This window comes from Carcharhinus amblyrhynchos, chromosome 24 (genome assembly GCF_965287045.1).
Source record: "Carcharhinus amblyrhynchos chromosome 24, sCarAmb.v2.hapA, whole genome shotgun sequence".
NCBI classification, from domain to species: Eukaryota; Metazoa; Chordata; class Chondrichthyes; order Carcharhiniformes; family Carcharhinidae; genus Carcharhinus; species Carcharhinus amblyrhynchos.
Window position 1 is genome coordinate 17,842,399 of NC_137347.1, and position 25,479 is coordinate 17,867,877.

Below are 25,479 nucleotides of genomic sequence, written 5' to 3' on the forward strand. Positions count from 1 at the left end.
TATTGAATCACTGCACCAGTAATGTTTCCTTGCTCAGTGCCAGGCATGAATCAATAAAATGCTATCGCAATCCAAAAAAAAATCCATTTGGAATTTCACAGAAATGCACGAATTTCAACTTGCATTTCTGTAGCGGACTCAACGTAGGAAGACTTTCCAAAGCATTCGCTAACGCTAACAGCCAGTGCTCGAAACAAAGTCACATCAGGAGACTTGAGGTCAGACGCTTGGTCAAAGAGATCACTTCTAAAGAGCATCTTAAAGGAGAAGTGAGAAGTAGAGGGGCAGAGTAGTTTAGCAAGGGAGCTTTTAGCGATTCGACAGCTGAAGCCACAGCTACCAAAGCAGAATCATTAAAATCTGGGATTAAGCCTAAACTGGAGGAGCACAGAGAGGCTTCTGAAGGAGCAAGGGATTTGAAAGGTAGGACTACATGATTCACTATATTCGCACCACTGGATTAGTTATTGTAGTCCAGCAAGTAAAATATATCAGGTTTTCCGAGTAATGCTGTGTAAACAATTGGGAGACAATGGTGTAGATGGAGGTGTATTGGGCAGAATGTCTGTTTTCTTGATCACCTCTGACTTTAATTGGATCAGCAAACTGCCAGCATTTGATGGCGACTGATAGCACATGCACCAAGTGGAGTGGGGTGGGAGATTCAATGGCCTTTCTGCATCGCTGAGCCAAAGATAAGAAGGGAAAATGTAATCAAGAGATGGGCTAATAAGTGACAAGTAGTACACACTCCACAATGTGTCAGCTAATGATCATGTCAGATTCGGACTGACTTTTCCCCTTCCTTCATTCTTAAACAATTGAGTTATTTTTTGCTTCCCCCCCCCATCCCAATGAATGCACCAGTTAATAATGCAATTAACTAACCCAGTGTGCAGTTCAGCTAAGCAAGCTCAGCAGCATCTGTAAGGAGAGAAAAGAACTGACGTTTTGAGTCCAGATGACCCTTTGTCAAAGCTGACTCGAATCGTCAGCAGTTTTCTCTCCTTCCAGATGCTGCTAGACCTACTGAGATTTTCCAGCATTTTCTCTTTTGGTTTCAGATTCCAGCATCTGCAGTAATTTGCTTTCATCTAGCGTGCAATTTGGATCTTATTGGTCTTTTTGGCTCTATAATTCATTGAATAAAGCAATATAAACCTGTGGGGAGTAATGTTTTATCCATGAGACCACATGGCATGATCAGGGCGGCATGGTGGCACAGTGATTAGCTCTCAGGGACCTGGGTTCAATTCCAGCCTCGGGTGACTGTCTGTGTGGAGTTTGCACGTTCTCCCCTTGTCTGTGTGGGTTTCCTCTGGGTGCTCCGGTTTCCTTCCACACTCCAAAGGTATGGGCCAGAATTCTCCCAAAAAAATTCTAGGTGTCAAATTTGCATGAAAACTGGAGTAATTCACATGGTTTTTGTTTCATTGGGAGTTTGGAGAAGAATCTCTCACACTCTGTACACTGCAGAGATCACTGGTGCGTATATAATTAAAGATCAGGGGTCAGGGCCTACACACGCTGGAGAGGCCAGCAGCATAGTACTGATTGGGCCAGTGCGCATGCGTCGATCTGTCAGTGCCAAGATTGGCGCATGGGCAGTGGCCCTATGCTGCTGTCCTTCTGATTGCTGGCCAGCTCGACTGCTGGCCAGTCCCTTATTGCTGGCTCTTCGAACACCTCACAGCCCAATTGCTGCCCCCCCTACCAATCATTCCCAGACCAGCCCCAAACCCCCGTCCTGGCCTGCCCTGATTTCCTGCACACCCCTATTTCCCCCCTGCCCCTCCGCAGTCCTGACCTCCCACCCACAGTCCCAGGCCCCCGAGCAGGCTGACACCTCCCCCCCAATCCCTCCTGATCACTGGCCTCCCTCCTTCCCCCACCAATCCTGTTTGCAGACTGGCAGCGGGACTCCCCCCTAACCTCACCGATTGGCCAACCAGTCCCCACCTCCATAGGCCCTGCCCCCTTGGCACTGCCCCCGATCGATGGACAGTGCCAATGTGCCCCCTGGACATGGGCACTTTGCCCTTGCGTGGTGCCAGAGGGCCTAGGCTGGCACTGTCAGGGTGTCAATGGTTAGGGGGCTACCCAACCCTTTGGGGGAGGCCCCGATTGCCCCCAGCAGGGGTTGGGTCACTAGCTCCCCATTAGTTGGGAGCTACTGTAATGTCTGATGGAGTGAAATACTCTGGCAGGAAGCTGGGAATGCTAGTGGGCCTGGAGACTTCAGTCCTGGGCTCACTAATGAAATTTAAATTATATTAAAATGGCCATTTAAATGGTCTTGGAGCCTCCTGCTGATTTCCAGTGCAAGCTGATGCTGCTGGAAATCCGGTGCTGGGAGATGCTATCGCAACTGGAACGCATGCGCAATTCCCATGAATCAGCTGATGTGTGAATCCCACAGCTTGCTTCGCTAAAAAATTAGCACAGTGGGATGGGAGAATTGTGGCCATGCAGTTTGGGTGGATTGGTCATGCTCAATTGTCCTTTTGTGTCCCAACATGTGTAGACTAGTTAGATTAGCCATGGGAAATGTCTGGGGTTATGGGGAGAAGGCCTGGGTAAGTTACTCTGTCAGAGAGTTGGTACAGACGCGATGGGCTAAATGGCCTCTTCTGCACAATAGGGATTCTATGATTTTGTTGCTTCGACTGTTTCTGTGGGCTGTCATTGATGGCTGCGATTTGTTTATTTTCAGAAAGTACAATCTTCACTCTTGTGTAAAAGGAGTGAAACTGCCTTCTCTCTCCAGCCTAACAAACTAAAGGGTATCCCCACATCTGTAGCATCTCAGACACCATCCTGCCAAATTCACCCATCCTGCACTAAATATGTGCCTCCTGGTTTGGAACTTGGCAACACCTTGCCGAAAATAAATTTGATTTGTGAGAAATACTGGTGAACTGCGGCAGGGGAGGCAGGGGTGCTGTGGTATTGTCACTGGATTCGTCATCCAGGGATTAGTGTTCGAACCGCACCACGGCAGATTGTGAAATTCAAATTCAATAAAGATCTGGATTTAAAGGGATAATGATGATCATGAATGTTGACTGTCGTAAAAACTCATTTGGTTCACTAATGCCCTTTAGGGCTTTAGAGTTGCACAGCGGTTAACACTGCTGCCACAAAGCGCCAGGGACCCGGGTTCGATTCCCAGCTTGGGTCACTGTCTGTGTGGAGTCTGCACATTCTCCTCATGTGTGTGTGGGTTTCCTCTGGATGCTCTGGTTTCCTCCCACAGTCCGAAGGACATGCTGGTTAGGTGTATCGGTCACGCTAAATTCTCCCTCAGTGTACGAAAGCAAACGCCGGAGTGTGGGGATTTTCACGGTAACTTGATTGCAGTGCTAACATAAGCCAACTGGTGACAATAATAGTCTTTTAAAAATCTGCCATCCTTACCTGGCCTGGCCTATGTGTGACTCCAGTCCCACCACAATGTGGTTGACGATTAAATGCCCTCAGGGATGGGCAATAAATGCTAGTCCGGCCAGTGCCACCCATATCCCAGGACTGAATGAAAAAAAAAGTCAAAATACTCCAGAAGCCCCGGCTGACTTTAACCAAAATTAGAGTCAGGTAATATTTTCAGACAGACTGACTTGGCGCTAATCTGTATCAGTGTGTCTGGTCACAAAGCGAACGATAAGATAACCATTCCTGTTCTCTGAGGAAAATTATGTTGAAACGACCTCTTTTTTTAAACTTCTCGGCTATTATTCCTGGTGGTGTCGTAAATGCTCAAATTCCACACTAACTTTTGTGATTAATCACAAATTGTAAAGCAGCCTTACTTCCAAAGCTCCTGACACTACAGCCCTTTGAAACTTAGACTCAACTGTTTAATTGTATTTATCCAGTGCTTCAGCACATCTTGGCATTGCAAGCCAGATACTACAGCTGTTCCATGTCGCACAGACTTGCAGCGAGTTTTTATGGCCCTCGTTAAAAACACAATGTTCAAATACATTTCAGTCCACAGAATAATCTATAAAAGACAAGGGAAGTTCAAATTTCACATTGTCCTTCAGCTTGACAACTTCACAACTACAGAAGGCCGACATGACTGGAAAGGACCAACTGCCATTGGCGAAAGCCCAAAACCTAAAACATGCCTCGATCAACTTACCATGGGTAAACTACCATCCTTCCCTCTCTTCATCTGTAATGCTGGGGTTTAGGTTTTATTTATTAAGGTCACAAACAGGCTTACATTAACACTACAATGAACTTACTGTGAAAATTCCTTAGTCGCCACAATCCAGCGCCTGTTCAGGTACACTGAGGGAGAATTTAGCATGGCCAATGCACCTAATCAGCAGCCCTTTCAGTCTGTGGGAGGAAACTAGAGCACCCGGAGGAAACCCACACAGACATGGAGAAAGTGCGCACTCTGCACAATGACCCAAGCCAGGAATTGAACCTGGGTCCCTGTGAGGCATCAATGCTAACCACTGTGCCACTGTGCTGCTTGGCCTGCATCCTGCTCAATGTGCTTCCCATTCTGCCGAAGAATTGATGTAAAATGGAACTTCATCACACCCAAATGAGAAAACTAATTTATTTGTTACTGGAGAGTTTGTTGAAGCATTGTTAGATGTGTCCCTGGAGGTAGAAAACAAAGATCAAAGAAAACTACAGCATAGGAACAGGCCCTTCGGTTCTCCAAGCTTGCACTGACCATGCTGCCTGACTTAACTAAAACCCCCTACTCTTCCAGGGACCATATCCCTCTATTCCCATCCTACTCATGTACTTGTCAAGCCACCCCTTAAAAGTCACTACTGTACCTGCTTCCACTACCTCCCCCAGCAACAAGTTCCAGGCACCCACCACTCTCTGTGTAAAAGATCTGCCTCATACATCTCCTTTAAACCTCGCCCCTTGCATCTTAAACCTATGCCCCCCCTGGTAATTAACTCGTCTACCCTGGGAGAAAGCTTCTGACTATACACTTTGTCGATACCTTCATAATCTTGTAGACTTCTATTAGGTCTCCCCTCAACCTCTGTCGCTCCAGTGAGAACAAACTAAGTTTCTCCAACCTCTCCTCATAGCTAATGCCCTCCATACCAGGCAACATCCTGGTAAATCTTTTCTGTACCCTCTCCAAAACCTCCACATCCTTCTTGTAGTGTGGAGACTTTGGAGAGGGTACAAAACATTGACAATGGAATTGCAAGGTGACCAAATGTCCCAATGTGCTTTACAGACAATGAGATTTTTTTGAGATGGCATGGCTGTACTAATGAATTTGCAGCAACCAGATCTGAACACAGCAAACCCCCATGAGGAACCTTGCTCCTGTGGGTTAATGACCAGATCATCAGTTTATGAATTGTTCATTCAGGAATGCATATTTGCTAGTACTAAATGACTAGATAAATGACTCCCCTACTTCCCCTTAAAATAATGTGATGAGATCTTTCACATCCACTCAAGCAGACGGACTAATATCTATGTGTCATCTGAAAGACAGTACAGCAATGTAGAGTAAAGGATTAACTCTAATAATAGCTACAGGGCACGTGCATAAGGAGCTCTGTCACAGTGATGTCACACATTGAGAGAAGGTGAGTGAGAAGCACTTTAGAGAGGAGCTGTAACTATATCCTGATATTCTACAGCTTGGTACACCGCTAGTGATGCTTTTGGGACGGCACGGTGGCACAGTGGTTAGCATTGCTGCTTCACAGCACCAGCGACCCAGGTTCAATTCCCAGCTTGGGTCACTATCTGTGTGAAATCTGCATGTTCTACCTGCATCTGTGTGGGTTTCCTCCGGGTGCTCCAGTTTCCTCCTACACTCTGAAAGACGCGCTGCTTAGGTGCATTAGCCATGCTAAATTCTCCCTCAGTGTTATCCGAACAGGTGCTGGAGTGTGGCAACTTGAGGATTTTCACAGTAACTTCATAGCAGTGTTAATGTAAGCCTACTTGTGACACTAATAAATAAACTTAAAGCTATTTTTGAATGAAAGACCATTGTCTCCAGCAAGATCCCTTTGAGAGTGAGAAACCAAACAATCCCACTGAGCTGAACCCACAGGGATGGACAACACTCCTTTAGCACTGCACTGGAGTGTTGCACCTTAATGTATGTGCTCAAGCCCTGGAGTGGGATTTGAACCCCCCACACTGCATAATTCAGAGGGATGGATATTACTAGCTGAGCCACACAACTGACATTGAGAGATACACCTCAGGGACTGCAGTGATTCAGAAAGCAGCTCACCTCCACCTCCTCAAGGGCAACTGGGGCAATAAATGCCAATCTATTCTGTGACGCTCACATCCCGTAGGCAAATAAATAATAGGAAGATTTATGGATTATTAAAAGAGATACCAATTGTAATGAATGATTGCTTTCCAATTTCTAAAATCTCTGCAGTCATGTGTAATGTAATTTCCATGCAAACCTTTGACATCAGCTGTAAATTTAGAACTGTTTGGATATTTCACTGCCTAATGCAATAGTCCTGCCTGGGAACTCAGGGTGAGTTGCCTTGTTTATTGTTTTGCCAAGCAAGCCTGAAATTCCTCTTGTTATTGCTTCTTCAAATAAAGAAATTGCATCGATGTAGATAAAAGCAAAAGACTGCGGATGCTGGAATCGGAAACAAAAACAGAAAATGCTGGAAAATCTCAGCAGATCCGACAGCATCTGTGGAAAGAGAATAGAGCCAACGTTTCGAGTCAGGATGACCCTTCAGCAGAGTTTGTAACATGTAGCATGGCCTCTGGACATCCCAAAGCAGGTTGCAAATGATGAAATTTGCCTGCTGTTGTAATGTTTGAAGCAAAGCAGTTAATTTGCACACAGCAAGATCCCAATCAAGGTAATAGCCCAGCAAATGGAATTTTATCATTTATTGCAAAGGGAGTGGAATATAAAAGTAGGGATTTGCTACAGGTTGTGAGGAAACATCTCTAGTACTGACATAGGATATAAATGCATTGGAAGCTGTTCAGAGTGGTGTAGCTCTGCTGCCTCACAGCATCAGTTCAATTCTGACCTTGGGTGTCTGTGAGTAGTTTACACATTCTCCCTGTGTCTGCGTGGGTTTCCTCTGGGTGCTCCAGTTTCCCCCCACACTCCAAAGATGTGTGGGTTAGGTTGATTGGCCATGCTAAATTACCGCTTAGTGTCCTTTATAGGGAATTAGGAGGTCACAGGAATGGGACCTGGGTGGGATTGTTGTTCGTGCAGGCCCGAATGGCCTCCTTCTCCACTGTAGATTCTATGAAAGGTTGCATGACTGTTACCTGGAAATGGTGGGTTCGCTTATAAGGCAGGTCAGGACAGGCTGGGACAGAAGAACGAGGTGATCTGAATGAAACATGTAAGATCCTGAGGGCACTTGGCAGGGTGGATGCTGAGAGGATGTTTCTCCTTGTGAGAGAGACTAGAATGAGGGGACACATTTAAAAAATAAGAGGTCTCCCATTTAAGATGTATGTGGAGATGCCGGCGTTGGACTGAAGAAGTCTCACAGCAGCGTGATGAAGTCCAACAGGTTTATTTGGAATCATAAGCTTTCGGATCGCTGCTCACTAACCTGATGAAGGAGTAGCACTCCAAAAGCTTATGATTCCAAATCAACCTATTGGACTTTTACCTGATGTTGTGTGATCTAAGATGGGAATGAGGAGAATTTGTTTTCTCTCAGGTGGGTGTGATTTTTTGGAATTTTCTTCCCTGGAGACCGGGTCATTGAATATTTTTAGGGCAGGGGTAGATAAATTCTTGACTACGTGGGAGTCAAAGGTTATTGGGGATCGGCAGAATGTGGAGTTGAGGCTACAATCAGGTCGGCCGTGATCTTATCGAACAGCGAAGCAGGCTAGAGGAACTGAAAGGGAGACTCCTGTTTCTGATTCGTATAATCTGTTTTGGTGATCTTGGCTGAAAAAAGAAAGGACTTGCATTTATAAAGTCCTTTTCACAGCCTCTGCACATCTCAAAGAACTTTTCGATTTGATTTGATTTATTATTGTCACATGTACAGTGAAATACAGCGAAAAATATTGTTTTTTGCACGCCATACCGACAAAGCATAACTTTCGTAGAGAAGGAAATGAGAGAGTACAGAATGCAGTGTTACAGTCATAACCAGGGTGTAGGGAAAGATCAACTTAATGCAAGGTAGGTCCATTCAAAAGTCTGATCGCAGCAGGGAAGAAGCTGTTATTGAATCGTTTGTTACATGAGCTCAGACTTTTGTGTCTTTTTTCCGATCGAAGGGAGAATGTCTGGGGTGTGTGGGCTCCTTAATTATGCTGGCTGCTTTGACGAGGCAGCGAGAAGTGTAGACAGAGTCAATGGATGGGAGGCCAGTTGGCGTGATGGATTGGATGCATTCACAGCCTTTTGTAGTTCCTTGCAATCTTGGGCAGAGCAGGAGCCACACCAAACCATACCATACCTGAAAGAAAGCTTTCTATGGTGCATCTGTAAGAGGAGTTACTGTTGTGATACAGGAAAAAATATTGAGGGAGGAATATTGGTGAACTCCCCTGCTTACCTTTGAATATTGTCATGGGGTATTTTAAGCCACCGCGTAAATGAACCTCTTGTCCCACTCTGACCTATTGTTACTGGAAACTGGAAATAGCACATTGGCAGCAAACTGACCACCTCCAGAATATTTGTCTCAACAACTACATATAGAAAAAACTGTGGAAACAAAAGTCCTTCTCCTACAAAGAAGCCTTTAGCCTGACAAAAGCAGATCACCACTTCAGAGCATGGGGCCACTTTGTGGAGACATATCCCAATTATTTCCAATGCCTTAGAAAGGACAATTCAGAGACCTCAGCAATGAGCTTTGAGAAACAGCGGTAGGATTGAGTTGTAGCAGCAGAGGCCATGTCTCAAACTCTCAACTGTATTGTTAAGATTCTAATTTGAAATAACTTTGTATTAATGGACCATCCTTCTCAGTTTATGCACGAGTAAGAGATTCTCACAAGATACTTTTCCCTCCTAAAATCATAGAATCCCTACAGTGCAGAAGGAGGCCATTCGGCCCATCGAGCCTGCACCAATATTCATCCCACCCAGCCCCTATCACCGTAAGATCACATATTTACCCTGCTATTCCCCCTCACACTAACAGGCAATTTAGCATGACCAATTTACCTAATTCACACATCTTTGGACCGTGGGAGGAAACCGGAGAAGCTGGAGGAAACCCACACAGACACAGGGGGAATGTGCAAACTCCACACAGAGAGTAACCCGAAGCTGGAATTGAACCTGGGTCCCTAGCGCTGTGAAACAGCAGTGCTAACCACTGTGTCACTGAGGATGTCAAAGTCGTAGTTTCCGTAGCATGCCCATGGTATTCTTTCAGTGCTTGTGGCCACTCCTCAGGGCAGTAGTTCTCAGTGATGACTGGAAAGCTGAGAAGGCAAATCAAAAATTTATGCACAAAATTTTCCACCTATTAGAGCAATGGTTGGAAAACCAGGCACAGTATATCTTAATTTCTACACACATTTCTGCAGAGAGGGCTCCTTGATAAGATCAGCTTGGTACGGCTCCCGCTTTCTCCGAACCACAAGAAACTACAAAGAGTGGTGAATGAAGCCCATTCCATCACTCAAACCAGTCTCCCACCCATTGACACCGCCCGCTCTTCCCACTGCTTCAGCAAAGCAGCCAGCATAATTAAGGGCCTCTTGCACTCTGGGCATTCTCTCTTTTACCTTATTGCGGGAAAATGAATCAAAAGTCTGAGGACATGTACCAACCGACTCAAAAACAGCTTCTTCCACGCTGCCAACAGACTTTTGAATGGATCTCGCATTAAGTTGATCTTTCTCTACCCCCGAGCTATGACTCTAACAGTACACTCTGCACGGTCTCCTTTCTTTATCTATGAATGATTTGCTTTGTCTGTATTGTGCGCAAGAAACAATACTTTTCACTTTATTCCCAAACATGTGACAATCTTAAATCAAATCAAATATGTAGGCCCAGATATGGGGTGGAGGCTTTACAGCCAAGCTCAATCCTATCCTTATTTGATACACACACACGCACGTGCACACTCACGCACCACGCTCATGCACCATGCGCACACACCACATGGTGTCAATTGTATTGCCTCAGTGCTGCCCAGGTTCAGCAGAGACCAGGAACCTGGTCTGGAATCCAGTGGTCCATCATCGTAATGTATGATACCTTTACCCACTAAACTGTTGTTGTGGGACTAGCTTAATTGTCATTCTTTCCTCACCACGTTACCACCTATGCAGCATCGTCCCGTATATCTGAACCAGGAAATGGAGCCCTTACATGTTACACTTTTTTTACATGTCAAACGTTTTTAAGAGGCAGCAGCATTAAGGAACAAAAACAGAGAGCAACAAATCATCAAACCTTCAGCCTCCAGGCTACTCCCGAGAAAACCCTCTTGTTTTAGTGTCTCGAAATTACATGCTGAAGACAAACACAGCTTCCAATGTAAGTGCCTGATCTTTGATCCTTCAACTGACAACCAACTCCAAACGATGTCTGCAGTTTGATAGTTCCAGTGGTTTGACAGTGTAGGGCTCATTGCCAGACAGATCCTGAGAGAATCAGGCTCCCTGGAAGCTGTTCTATCTCCGTTTCTGAATTTGATAAACTGTAATTTGGACACCACAGGTACTTTAAACTTTTCTGTGTCAAACCCAAGCCCACACAAGGCAGACAATATCAATGCAAATTGGAAATTTTGAAAATGTGTCAGAATCATAAATCCCTACAGTGCAGAAGAAGCCCATTCAGCCCATCGAACCTGCACCCACAACAATCCCACCCAGGCCCTATTGCCATAACCCCATATATTTACCCTGACATTAAAGGGGCAATTTAGCATAGCCAATCCACCTAACCCGCACATCTTTGGACTATGGAAGGAAACCAGAGCACCCGGAGCAAACCCAGGCAGACACGGAGAGAAGATGCAAACTCCACACAGGCAGCAATCCAAGGCCGGAATTGAAGCCAGATCCTTGGCACAGTGAGGCAGCAGTGCTACTGTGCTGAGTAAGTTTGTTAACAGACAGGATTAGTTTCAGAAATCCTACGTAATATTTCAAGATTTTACACCTAGTCATTAACCAACAAAAATCCTTTACAATTCACTGAATTTATATAATATCATACTTGCAGCTGGTAACACAATCTGGTCAGTCACACCTGTTTGGATTACAATGGTCAACTGATATTTACTGAAGTAATACTTGTTTTGCCAGGTATACCATGCAGCTGAATACTGCATTTTTAAAAAATATATTTTTATAAGTTTTTTTTACAAGATAATGCAACAAACTTTCAAAGATTGGTACAGTAAGATCATTTTCAAACAAGTGCATGTAGGAATAGTCAGCAAAAAAAAATTATTTACTGTATCCCGTGCCTCCCCTCACACAAGTAATGAAAGGATATGCTGCATTTGCAGTGAAAACAACTTCTAGAAAATCTAATCTGCTTAAAGAACTGCAACTACCCATATTATTATGCAACTCACCACTGATACAGAGATTGGGCTACATTCTTCTCATTTTCCAAACAAAGACAACTTCCAAAGCCCTTTTTAAACTGTAATACACCCCACATTTAATGAACATTGTCAGCAAATTCCACGTGAAGTAACTTAAAGGCTGCACTTATGACAGAATATGGAATGCAGACATTAATCTTGTACAACAAGCGCTTTACTTGTCATTTTGATATCTCGTCATTCTTTGCCATTTCCAAACCAAAAGCCAAGTTTTCAGTTGTACTTCATGGCGTACACCATCCATCTCCCTCATGATGCCATCCAACGTATCATTGATAAATTAGTTTAATCTTAATGGGTGATGGTAGATTGCCTTTCCTTGATCATCTTTGGAGATGGCTAGGCTCAATATGCCTCCTATTGATCAGTTTGTAGGAGCTGGAGCATACCCCAGTTACAGTTGTACACATACATTGCTGCCAACCTTCTCACATGGGCTCCATGTGGCACCAAGGAGGAATCATAGAATCATAATATCCCTACAGTACAGAGAAGGCCATTTGGCCCATCGAGTCTGCACCGACTCTCCAACTGAGCATCTTACCCAGGCCCATCCCCGCAACCCCACATGTTTATCCTGCTAATCCCCCTAACCTACACATCTTTGGACACTCAAGTGCAATTTAACATTGCCAATCCACCTAACCTACCCATCTTTGGGAGGAAATTGGATCACCCAGAGGAAACCCACGCAGATTCGAGGAGAACATGCAAACTCTGCACAGTCACCCAAGGACAGAACTGAACCCAGGTCCCTGGCACTATGGGGCAGCAGTGCTAACTGCTGTGCCACTGTGCTGCCCTTGAAATAGAAAAAAAAGCAAGCATTTCTATCTAACCTTTGGCATCCACAGAACTTCTCAAAATGCTTCACCGCAAATTACATACTCTTGAAACTCAGTCCCTGTTGCAAATGTTAGTAAACTCAGCAGCCAACCTGCAAACAGCAAGTTCCACAAACAGCAATGAGATAAATGGGCAGGTAACCAGTGATTTTCCACCTGAGAAGGTGCACACCGGAATGAGTAGGGGAATTATCCATCAGAAATGCAAACTTTTTGAGTAATTGTGTCAGAGTCCTTGCATTGGGAATTCCCATTCACAGAACACGTCTTCCGGAGCACATCCAGTCTCTGGCTACCTGGAGGTCGGAAGATCTGAATCACAATTCTCTTTGGCTAAGTCTTTAATATAGATTGTAAATAACTGAGGTCTTTACATTGGTCATTGTGGCACTGGCACCAACTTGAAAATACCCCTATTGTCAGCTTTCAATCTATTAACCAATCCTCTATTCAAGTTAATATATCACCCCCAACTCCATGGGCCTTCATCTTGTATACTAACCTTGTGCATGGCTGAATGCTTTTTTGAAATGCTAGTATACCACATCTACTAGATCCCCTGTATCTATCCTCCCAATTACATCCTCAAAAGCTCTGTCGGATCATATCATGATTTTTCAAGCTTATTGATAAGACTTCCTTAAGCATTTTCCTGATGATTGATATCAGGCTAATTAGCTTCTTTCGCTCCTCTCTTTATTTTTAAATATTTGTTAACCCCCAATCCCCTAGGATTGTTCTAGAATTTGGTGAATGGTGGAAATTCATAACTTGTGTAAATCCACATCCCTACAGCTACCTCTATTAGAATCTAAGAATGTATGCCATGTATGTAAGCAATAGGGCATTTGTGGATTCACTGCATCAAGAAAGTTTCTTTCTATAAGGCTACCTAACTTCTTGGGTTGGCATCGAACATTATTGGCTGTCTCCACCAACCCACATAGTAAACTCCATAGTGAGGGCAGAATCCCTTCTGGATGCCACAGAAATGATTTAAATTGGGTTGATCGGGCCGGGGGCCGGGCAAGAATTGATAGAAAGTCTGACTTGCCAACTTTGCCAGTTGCAGCAAAGAGAAAAACCTGGCTTGCACCTGAAAAATGGTGCTTTGGGAGAGGAACCTACAGTACAAAGGCCATTTGGTCCATCGAGTCTGCATCGACCCTCTGACAGAGCATCTTACCCGGGTCCACCCTCCTGCCTTATCCCCACAACCCCACATATTTACCCCGCTAATCCTCCTAACCCACACATTTTTGGGCACTCAAGGGCAATTCAGCATGGCCAATCCACCTAACCAGCACATCTTTGGACTATGGGAGGAAATTGGAGCACCCGAAAGAAACCCATGCAGACACGGGGAGAACATGCAAACTCCACACCGCCACCTGAGGACAAAGGACAACCAAAATCTTGGGACCCAGGAAAAAAAAAATCTGGAAACAGAACGGTGAAAATTCATGTGGTTTCTGGGATGAGAGCTTATTTGACAATGAGAAGCTGAGTGCATTGGGCCCACCTTCTCTGCAGTGCGGAAGAATGAATCTTACAAGATTCTGAATGGGTTTGACAGGGTAAACGGAAGGTGTTTCTCCTGGCTGGGGAACCTAGAAGACAGGGGCACAGTCTCAGGGTGAAGGGTTGATCACTTTAAGACCAAGATAAGGTGAGATGGCATCACTCAGAGGGTTGAGAACCTTTGGAACTGTCTGCCCAGAGGGTTATGGATGCTGCATATTTGAGTTAATTTATGGTTGAAATCGACAAATTTTCTCAAGGGATTGAGGCATGTGGAGAGCTGACAGGTTAGTGGGGATAAGGCAGATCAGCTATGATGCATTGAATGGTGGAGCAGGCTTAAGTTGCTGAATGGTCAATTCTGCTCCAATTATGTTCCTGTTGGTAGTCTAGGCTGCAGCAATGGAAAATGTGGCACATTATGTAATTCTATCATTGCTGCATTATAGACTATGTGATGGGGGGCAAAAACTTGTGGTGTTGGCAGCAGGTTGTTGATACCACAGCAACAGGCAGGATCCCAATGCTGGAATCCCTGCTTCAATATTGGTGGGAAAAGAAAGGACAGCAACAAAAGAGAAAAATTTCTGCTCTCGGAAATCCTGGTCGGTCATTCAACTGTTACAATGTCCAGAGTCCAAAGTCCTGTTTGACATTCAACACATACACTTATTCCAGTGCAGAGTGGGTAGCGATCAGGGAAGTGGAATGGCCTGACTGTGTTCACTCCTGTTAAACTCTGTGACACTGAGGCTAATTGTAGCACCCTTTTATTGCATCAGTTAAATCAATGCAACTGAGGAGTCACAACTGACCTTCTGGGTCTGTATGGATTTGTGATATACTATCATTAGCAACTGAGCTATCGGGAGAACATGCTGGCCGGATCATAATTCCATATATAGACAAGGGCAACTGCAAGATTAATTCAAAAGACTTGAATGATGTACTGCCTACCAAGTCCCGACAAGCCATTCATTGCAGTACAGTACATACCACACCTACATTTAATCTTTAGTTTGCACATAGCACATATCATACAAACCACACTACAATACCTATCACTCAAGCAGTACATATTTCACAAACATCCCATGGAGTCAGGGGAATAGGTACAGCATTTACATTGCTGGGTTTAATCACTTGACATTCTGCCAAAAAAGGGATACTCAGTGTGATTTGTGGTTAGTCATTGCTCATTGCCATATCGAACCTTGCTGAATTTCTCTCTGACTGACTGCGAATGAGTTACAAAGCCCTGGCCTGACTAAAACACAATTTAGTTCATGTTAAAAACCAGAAGAAGAAACCTTTAAGCAGTTTGCAAACAACCAGGATGATCTTACACCTTTCCACTTGCTTCAGGAGGGATTACAACCTCAACAGCTTTGTGAAAGTTCCCTGGATACATGCTGCTTTCAGGAACATGCCATTATCTCAGTTCTGGATACTATCAGCGCTCACCGTGACTGCGAATTATCAATTTCAATCAAAAATCCATATGCAGTTAATTTAACTTATTTTGTGGGACATGGGTGCCACTGGCAAGGTCAGCATTTGGTGCCCATCCCTATTTCCCCTTGAACTGAACATCTTGCCACCCCATTTCAGAGGGCATTTGAAAGTCAATCACATTTTTGTGGGCCTGCATCACATGTAGGTCAGGTCAGGTAAGAATGGCAGATTTCCTTCCCTAAAAGCCATCAATAGATGGGTTTTTACACCAGTCAACAATGGTTTAATGGGTCATCACATTGACATTTGTGACAAACTTTTAGTTAATTTGTTTATCAAAAGCATTAATCACTTTGTTGGGATGGTAAACATAGGAATTCTATGTACCCATGTTAATGTGCTCATTCATAATATCACACAGCACAATTTCAATCTGGAAGTTGCATTTAAATTGGTCTCACCAATTGCAGTAATTATGGGACAATTAAATATGAGAGAAGCCTTATGAAAAACAATCAGCGGATAACGGATAACAGCATTCACGAGAGGTTACTCACACCACAAATAAATGAGGAACCATTATACTGTTCTACACTTAAATTGGACTTTCCTTTTCACAATCATGTTTGGATTCTTGAGGTCTATTTTCTCCCACCATCCAGGTATTTCATCTCCAGTAAGATCATGAGTAGAATGTGGCAACAACGGACTGCATAGCAGGCTTTATGTGAACCTATTGTAGCCAGTCTTGCCATTTAAAGAACCAAGCTCTATGAATGAGGAAGAACAGTCTATTAATAATATTTGCTCATCAACTTTCGGGTTAGCAAATCTGACTTTCATCAGTTTCACTTCCAAATCTTCCTTCCTCCAAAACCCCCTCCCCCAAACCCCCATCTCATTCCTATGCCAAACACCCCCATGCCAGACCCTCCTCCACCACTGTCCACATCACCCCCATGCCACACACCCCCCACTGTCCACATGACCCCCATGCCACACACCCCCCACTGTCCACATCACCCTCATGTCATACACCCTCTCCCGCTCTGCACATTTCACCCCATGCCACACCCCCCCCAGTGCCCATGTCACCCCCATGTCACACCCTCCTCCACTGTCCACATCACCCCCATGCGATACACCCCCTTCCCCACTGTCCATTAAATCCCCCATACCGCTGCCCATCTCAATGCCCCACCACATATCCCCCTTCACCACTGCCCACCTCACCCCCATGCCTCATGGCCCTTGCCCTGTTTTCCACCTCAACTTGTTAGTCTACCAGAGAAAGCCTCCTTTAAAATAATACTTGATCAAGCTGCTTGGTTGAAAGGGAGTTTGAGCAAGTGACCTTGTGTGACCTTTCTGCTGAGAGTCAAGTGCCCTATCACTTGAGCTTCTCAACAGTTACATTTAACTGCTCTGTGCAAGCTGTTACCAGAGAAAATACGCCCATTATGAGCAAACATTCAAATAGCATCTGATCTCCTGCCAAAGATCTTTCTTTAAACCAGTCTCAGGGCACACATATATGTCCTCAGCAGAACTCGAGGAGCATTTATCCGAGACCCAGAGAGACAACATCTGTAAAAGATATTCTGCTGCTGAATATTCTAAAAGGGATCGAGTGAGGGAAGTATCGGGAATTTGGGGAAATCTACCAAAAGTAATACATGGATAGTTTGGGGGCAGCTGACATTTTGAAAGCATGTATCCTTGGGACAGTCCCGCGATTTAAAGTTGTGTTTTTACATAAACTGCACATCTTTGGAGGTCATTATCTGTAAGCCTATTGGAATTTAGTGGTGGCTTACGTTGGTGTGAGCCAGACCTGCATTGGTCATGAAGGCTGCTCAGTACCCTGCCGAATTCGGTACTGGTCTTCTGGGAGGGGCTGCGGTGAGGGGATGGGGGCAAGGGGAGAGGTAATGGCATAGGGGTGAGGTGGACAGGTGGTGGTGGTGGTCCCTCATTCAAAGGCATTTAGCGCCTGATTGAAGAACTCAGAAGTGGTAAGGGGAGTGTCCGCTCGCCCCCCCCCCCACACCCTTATATCCTGAACACCACCCCTCCCCTCACCCTTGCCAGAAACCCTTCACCCACCTCATTGTCCCCTCTCCGGAGATCCCACGATGATCTTTAATGAAGGCTTTATTTGCAGGACCTGCACCAACCATCGCTCCCTGCACTGAAGAGTTGTCAGCCCCTGACTGGCCGGAGCTTTTGGCTGGCAGCATTTCAGCCACAGGGGTCCTGAACTTCGGGGAAGGCCCATGCCAGCCAGTTGAGGGGGCACTTCATTCAGCTAGACCTACCCCATTGATTATCAGGAATGCAAACTCTTGCTACTTGTTTCATTCTGTAAGACAGGGGCAGTGAGGACAATATGGTAACTAATCCTGCCTGTTTAAGATATGCTAACGCAGCTGAATCTGTGTCCTTTCAGGCTGTGTGACTTAAATGCTTGAACCTATTAGGTATTCCATCCAGCTTTAAGATGAAACAGGAAAGGTCAAAAATGGAGCAAATACCTCTCACTGACATCCGCAGTGCCAACATTTAGTAAATCCCACATACAATACCAGTCTGACCTTGTGTAGCAGATTATGCTGCAAAGACTTTGATGTTCAGCTGGCACAAAGCCCATCCTGGAGAGCAGTGGCTTGTGCCAGCATATTGAGTTCATACCCAGCTCTTTATCCCCAACACATTGCAGGATCTAAATGTAAATGAGGGTGAGGGGGTTAGCGACCATAAGGCTGGCTAAAACTGGCATGTATTGTATGAGATTTCAACCAGAATGTATCTTAACCTTCCACCTTTCATGAGGAAGCCTGTCTCTGCTCCCTTTTGTACTTTAAAGGCTGGAGGCAGAAAATAAGATTTATAAGTAACCGTCACCTTAAGCCTCCACCTGTTCTCTAATGAAAGCCCTATGCATGACCTGGTAACTCCACTCCAAGCCATAAATTAATTCAAGTTAACACGAAGCTTCTCCCTGAGGCTCCCCCTCCCCTTTTCCCATGCAGAGTCCATTTTCACTGTCACCTCTTGCCTTTATTCATATTGTGGTTAACCTTCTTCCACCTACAAACACTGAAATGTTGCTTTTCACATTCTCGGAATGCCCGTAAGCAACTCAGACACTTGAGGGAAGGACTTTCTGGCTGTTTCCGCCGTGGGATCTTGCAATCCCCCAGTCCCACCAACGGTGCCACCACCCCACCTGAACGGTTTCCTGGCAGCAGAGGATGCAAGCAACGGGAAATGCCATTGACAGCAATGGTACAGGAAGATCTCACTGCTGGCCAATGGCAGATGCCTGTGCCATGGTAAAACCCACTGCAGGATGGCGGAAAATCCCTGCCCTTACTGTCACTTGGAATTTCTGGTGATAATGGATTGTACAACGCCAATTGGCACTATTGCTGGATAGTTCTGTAATTTTGTTATTTTAATGCCATAAAACAAAAAATAAAAAGATTAAATTCAAAACAAGGCTGCTCTTCTGTCACAGCTACCTGCTAATTACAAGCTGTAGGCCAGACAGTTTCTCAGGGTGTAAGCAACTCTTTGGCATTGCATTTTCAGAAGGATATATTGGCATTGGAGAGAGTGCAGCAGTTAGCAGAATGGTAAGTGATCCCTTAGGATTATATTACTCAGACAGCACAGTGGTTAGCACTGCTGTCTCACAGTGCCAGCGATGCAGGTTCAGTTCCTGGATTGGGTCACTGTCTGCGCAGAGCTTGCATGTTCTTTCTATGTCTGCATGGGTTTCCTCCGGGTGCTCCGGTTTCCTCCCACAATCCGAAAGACATGTTGGTTAGATCCATTGCTCATGCTAAATTCTCCCTCAGTGTACCCAAACAGGTGCCAGAGTGTGACAACTAGGGGATTTTCATAGTAACTTCATTGCAGTGTTAATGTAAGCGTATTTGTGACGCAAAGAATAAGGAATATGGGAGAGAACGTACATGGAATTGGGTCACAGATCAGTCATGAACTTATTAAATGATAGTAAACAGGTTTGAGGAGTGAAATTACTTAATCCTGTTCATATGCTTGGTAATATTTGTGAAAATCTTGCTTTCACTTCCATTGAGGTCATATGAAGCGAGTGAGACCTTAGGATTAGGTAAGTCAGAAGAATTAAGCAAACAACACGTTAATATTTTCATGCCACTGTCTCTAAGCACTAAACATTGGGGCAATCTGAGGCAATCCGAAACAGTTAGCTCTCAAAAAAAGTGACTGCCGGGAGACACTTGCACTGCAGAAACTTCAGAGTTTACTGTCAAGCAAATCACAACCTATGTCTGGTTCTGCTAGTTTTCCAAAAGAATTTTGTGAAAGGCAGAATATTTTTAGTGGGACACAGGGTTGGGTGTGCAAGGGCATTATTGTGGCAATAGTTCATTGACAATAAACCTTACACACCAGAACAACAGCACCTTCTTAAAGGGGTAGCACAACAGCAACTTAAATCAATAGATCAAGGTCATTTTAAAACTTACTGACCTCTTTTAAGTAATTATTGAGCTCCATAAAGCCACGAGTATAGATTTTTCTCTGATATTATTTCCCCCCAGATGATTTGAATCTGACAAGTGATTATTGGAAAGTGTTGCTCTGTCTTTGTGATGTTGTAATTTTCTGTCATATCTTGCAAAGGCAGCAATGAAATTTGAAAGAATTATCCAGAACAACTTTGATAGTTTGAAATTAGGAGGTTCCTGCACAGAAACTACACAAGCCCAATTCAAGAGTGCTCAACAACTGGCTATGCACAAGCTTGATAAGTTTCCAGTAGGCCCTGTACTGTTGGACTTCCCACACTTTAGTCCTGTACAGATTCTTCCACAGCGATGCTGACTCTTTACATACCAGAAGTCTTTCCTCTCAAAATGTATCACTTTTTTTCAGATTGAACTAAAGTGACAGCCACTTTTGCGCATACCAAGCAACCACTTGGTATGTGTATATTACATGTTGTATAGCACTGTCTGTTCCAAGATAATATTAGGTTCTTATTATGCTTATATAGGTGTGAGCTGTGGCACAATTGGAAGCACTCCCACTTCTGATTTACAAGGTTGTGACTTCAAGTGCCATTCCAATGCATGGAGCATAAAAATCTATGCTGACAGAGTAATAATCGAATCACTGCAGTGCAGAAAAGACCATTCGGCCCATCAAGTATGCACCGATTATAATCCCACCCAGGCCCTATTTTCGTAATCCCACATATTTACCCTGCTAATCCGCTGACACTAGGGTCAATTTACCATGGCCAATCAACCTAACCCACACATCTTTTGCTGAGGGAGGAAACTGGAGCACCCAGAGGAATCCCACACAGACACGGAGAGAATGTGCAAACTTCACACAGTGACCCGTGGCTGCAATTGAACGTGGGTCCCTGGCGCTGTGAGGCAACAATGCAAACCAATGCTGAGAAAGTACATTGTCAGAGGCACCGTCTTTCAAACAAGGCTTTAAAACAAGCCGCTGTCTCCTTTCTAAGATGGACAGGTGGCATGGTGGCACAGTAGTTATCACTGCTGCCTCAAAGCTCCAGGGACCCGGGTTCAATTCTGTCTGCGCGGAGTTTGCACATTTTTCTCGCAATGTGTGGGTTTCCTCCGGGTGCTCCTGTTTCTTCCCACAATCCAAAGATATGCAGGTTAAGTGGATTGATCATATTAAGTTGCCGCTTAGTGTCCCAAGGTGTGAAGGTTAGGGGGATTATCAGAGTAAATAAATATAAATGAGGTTACAGGAATGGCAGGGGTTGGGGGGGGGGGGGGGGCGGTGGGGGAGGGTGCCTGGATAAGATACTCTGTCAGAGAATTGGTGCAGACTCAAATAGACTGAATGGCCTTTTCTGCATGGTAGTGATTCTATGAAAAGATTCCATGGCATCGTCTCGAAGAGGAGCAGGGCATTATCTTTGACATCTTGGCCAATAATTATCCCTCAATCAACATCACAAAAAGAAAATGATTATCTGGTCATTTTCACATTGCTATCTCAGGAAGCTGTGCTCAAATCCCGTTTCCTACATTACAACAGTGACTGTACTTCAAAAGTACTTCTTAGGCTGCAAAGCACTTTGTGATGATCAGAGGTTGCGAAAGGCATGGGAGTTTTTATTTCCAAAGGTCGTGTTTGGTGTTGTAATTGGCTAGTGAACTTAGTAACTCGGTTTGCTGCAATATCAGGGTGTGAAAGGTAAAATTTGTCCACAGAATATTTAGTGTAGGGTTTGAAATCCAGCCTTGCGTAATAGCAGATCACACGCCCTGTATGATTCAATGGGCAAAAAGCCTTTGATTTGATTTATTATTGCCACACATATTGGGATACAATAAAAAGTATTGTTTCTTGCGTGCTCTGCGGACAAAGCATACCATTCATAAAATACATAGGGGAGAAGGAAAGGAGGGTGCAGAATATAATGTTGCAGTTTCAGATAGGTTGATGAAAAAGATCAGCTTAATATATGATAGGTCTATTCAAAAGTCTGATGGCTGCAGGAAAGAAACTGTTCTTGAGTCGGTTGGTACATGACCTCAGGCTTTTTCCCGACGGAAGAAGGTGGAAGAGAGAATGTCCGGAGTGTGTGGGGTCCTTGATTATGCTGGCTGCTTTGCTGAGGCAGTGGGAAGTGTAGATGGAGTCACTGGATGGGAGGCTGGTTTGCGTGATAGACTAGGCTACGTTCGTTTCTTGGGGTCTTGGTCAGAAAGAATGTTTTCTATGAAAAATGGTTGAAAAGGGTGCTCAGCCTCGGCTGAGTAGCTCATTTCAAGATAGACGATAATGTAATTCACCTCAGTGCTCACAGGTTAAGGAAGGAAAAACCACCAGCTCAAGTCAAAATCCAGCTGGACTTTAATTTCCCCTCTCCCCCATGATCAAATATCCCGGAGACCCTCTCAAACCGCTCACATTTGGCTATTGGCCACTTGGGTGAGATGAAGTGTAAAACCAGGAGATTTCTTTTAGGAAGAGAGTGATGAATCAAAGCATTTAACCGAATCTTTGATCACCAAAAATGCATTCCAAAATATTTCTTCAGAAAGTTCTAGTAATATTTCTATCCATGTAATGCTGATAATGTCAAAACCTCACATGCTATTTTACACAATAAAGTACTTTTTGGAAGTGCCGTGAATATTGTTGTCTAGATATTTGAATGATTGTTTCTTAACTTTTGCATTTTGAGCCCTCAGTTTAAAATAATTAAACTTTTTGGGGTCCACTTGTTTTTGGTGGAGTAGTGATTGATGAATTGTCTTCAATGTCCATTTTTTTAATATCCTTTCAAAAGACGTTGGCTTTGTATGCTAGTCATGATGTAGAGATGCCGGCGTTGGACTGGGGTAAACACAGTATGAAGTCTCACAACACCAGGTTAAAGGATCAGCGCTCGGGAAGCTAGTGGCTTTTGCTACCAAATAAACCTGTTGGACTTTAACCTGCTGTTGTGAGACTTCCTACTGTGTTTGCAGGCTAGGCCAGCATTTATTGCCCACCCCTAATTACAACTTTTCCCACTATGATAGTGAGTCTGTTCACGTAGCATCGCCACCAAACACTCTGCATCACTCATGTGTGAAATACTTGGGAGAACCTAAGATGTTCCTCAAAGCTTTCCTCACTTAAATCACATTCTTTTCACTTTGTTCTCAAATACACCCTACTTGAAACCGCTCTGAATCTTTGAAACTTCTGCAGAAAGTCACTGTTTGTCAATGACGGTGCGTGCAACATTTTAAGAGTGGCTTCTGCCTGAAGGAGCACATTGTTCTTAAACCTTGTTATCTTGGTTTTGTTTTGACTCCTTTATACTTCCCACATCTCCTTTTCTCTCCATTCTTACGTGCTCAGCACACCCGTTTTTACTTAAAACTGCAAGTAATGATGTTCCAACTCGAAACCTTGAAATCTCACGCAAAATTGATAAAATTTCTCACTTCCATCCCAGACTGCACAGATAATCTGGAGCGAACCATAGCAGGATTTAAACAATTCTCAAAATCCACAGATTTACAAGGAAAGAAAATTGTCCCATCTAAAAGATAGAGATTTGTTTGGGTCTGATTTTGATTTGGGCAAACATTGCTGACAAAGCATTTGTACCCAATTACAGACTCTCGTAGCAGCATGACTGCTCTGGCTCTCTGAGGACAAGGGAAGCTTTGGGATAAATGCTGGCGCTGGTAATCTAATACAGGATTTGAGATAACGGGAGCTGGGGAGGGAAGCACTCTCAGGACTCAGCCAGTTGCTGCTGAAAGCTGATGTTTATGGATTCACTTTCAACGTGCGAGTTTCAAAGAGCGAGGCTGCAATTTCAAGAGTGATTCCCCTTCTCCAGAAACTCTTCCAGCGTCCCACATCTCACCCCCTCACCCCGTCCCCTCACTGTCCTTGTCAGTATCACCCAGTAGGTGATTCAGAGCAACATTGGAACTTGACCAGGCCAAAGTCTGACAGCAGTTTGCCCCATAAAGTGCTGCTGCAATTCTATAATATCTTAGGGGTGCAGACCTGAGCGATGGTTAATGAAATTTTACTAAAAAAAAGACCGCTGTCCCTGAAGTGTCAAAGGATAATTGAAGCAGTCAGGGGCAGGACATATCCAAAAGAGACAGATTACCCTTTAATTGAAGTAGTAAACTATACATTCCGCATACAGCCAGGGAGAAGCTGCCAGCAAAATGTGCAGTTAGATTTCTTGCCTGCTTTAATCTATACATAACAATGACCTCTGTGATTCTGCACAGCCAGAAGTGCCACACTGTACCAGGATATAATCTGCAGAGCAAAGTGCATTCAGAGATCTTTAGAAACACTAGCATACAGCTCCAGATGGCTCCCAGACAGCTCGTCACAGGCAGCACGAGCAGCAGAACAGTAGATTGTTAGATTTCAAAAGACAGAGGAAAAAAAAATTGGACTCTTACCAGCAGTATTTCAATGAACTCAGGTCACTGATCAAAGCACTGCTTTAACCTAAATACTTCAATGGTTCACTGTGTTGAATTGCTTTGTCTTGAGCTTTCCTGCTTGGGCAGTGGTTGGAGTTCTCCTGACATACAGTCTGCGAGAGAGGCAGGCTCGAGTCTGACTGCTCTGGCAGAACTGAGGGAAGAATAGGGGCCCAACAAGCACAGGAAGTGACTCACGGGATCCCGCCCTGAAACCCTTGTATCCAAGCCAAGGTAATTAGCAAGCAACTAACTGGCTCTGACTCGGGGCCTCCTTCCCCTGACTCATGCTGGCATAGCCGGGAGGTGTGACTGAGTGGCACCTTGGAGTTGTAAACCACTGTACACTGATAACACCATCACCGCCTACTCAGCCCTTCCTTCAACAAATTGATGATATCAAAGAAGGAACTGCTATTCCGAGATAGAATCCATACAGTGCAGAAAGAGGCCATTCAGCCCATCAAGCCTGCATTGACAACAATCCCACTCGGCCCCACATAATCTCACATATTTACCCTGTAAGAAGTCTCACAACACCAAGTCAAGGTCCAGCAGGTTTATTTGGAATCACATAAACCTGTTGGACTTTAATCTGATGTTGTGAGACTGTGCCCACTTCAGTCCAACACCAGCATCTCCACCTCATATTTATTCTGCTAATCCCCCTCACACTAAGGCGCAATTTATCATGGCCAATCCCTCTAACCTGAACACCTTTGAACTGCGGGAGGAAACTGGAGCACCTGGAGGAACCCACACAGACATGGGGGGAATGTGCAAACTTCACATAGAGCAGCTATCCATGACCGAAATTGAACCCGGAACCCTGGCACTGTGAGGCAACAGTGCTAACCACTGTGGAAGGGGGAGAAAAGATGGACACTTCTTCTTTCTGAAGAAATCCAGCAGGAAAGATTTGGCAGACAACCTTCCAGAGGAACCAAAGCATGTGTTTTATTTCCTGGAATCCAGCTGATATCATCCTACTCAACACACATCACAGTCATGTTGAATTATAGAGCATGTTGCAGCCACTGGAGCCCTTGTTGCGAACAAGTAAGAGTTTTAGTGCATTTATAGCAT

General features: G+C 44.5%; 1 protein-coding gene across 1 annotated transcript in view; it reads right to left on the reverse strand.

Moving 5' to 3' along the window:
• Positions 1-24,548, reverse strand: part of fhl3a (four and a half LIM domains 3a) — a 110,689-nt gene extending 86,141 nt beyond the window's left edge. Inside the window, exon 1 of the mRNA XM_080211713.1 lies at positions 24,370-24,548. The gene's annotated coding sequence lies outside the window, so the exon portion shown is untranslated. The remainder of the gene's footprint in view (positions 1-24,369) is intronic.
• Between the last annotated feature and the right edge of the window lie 931 nt (positions 24,549-25,479).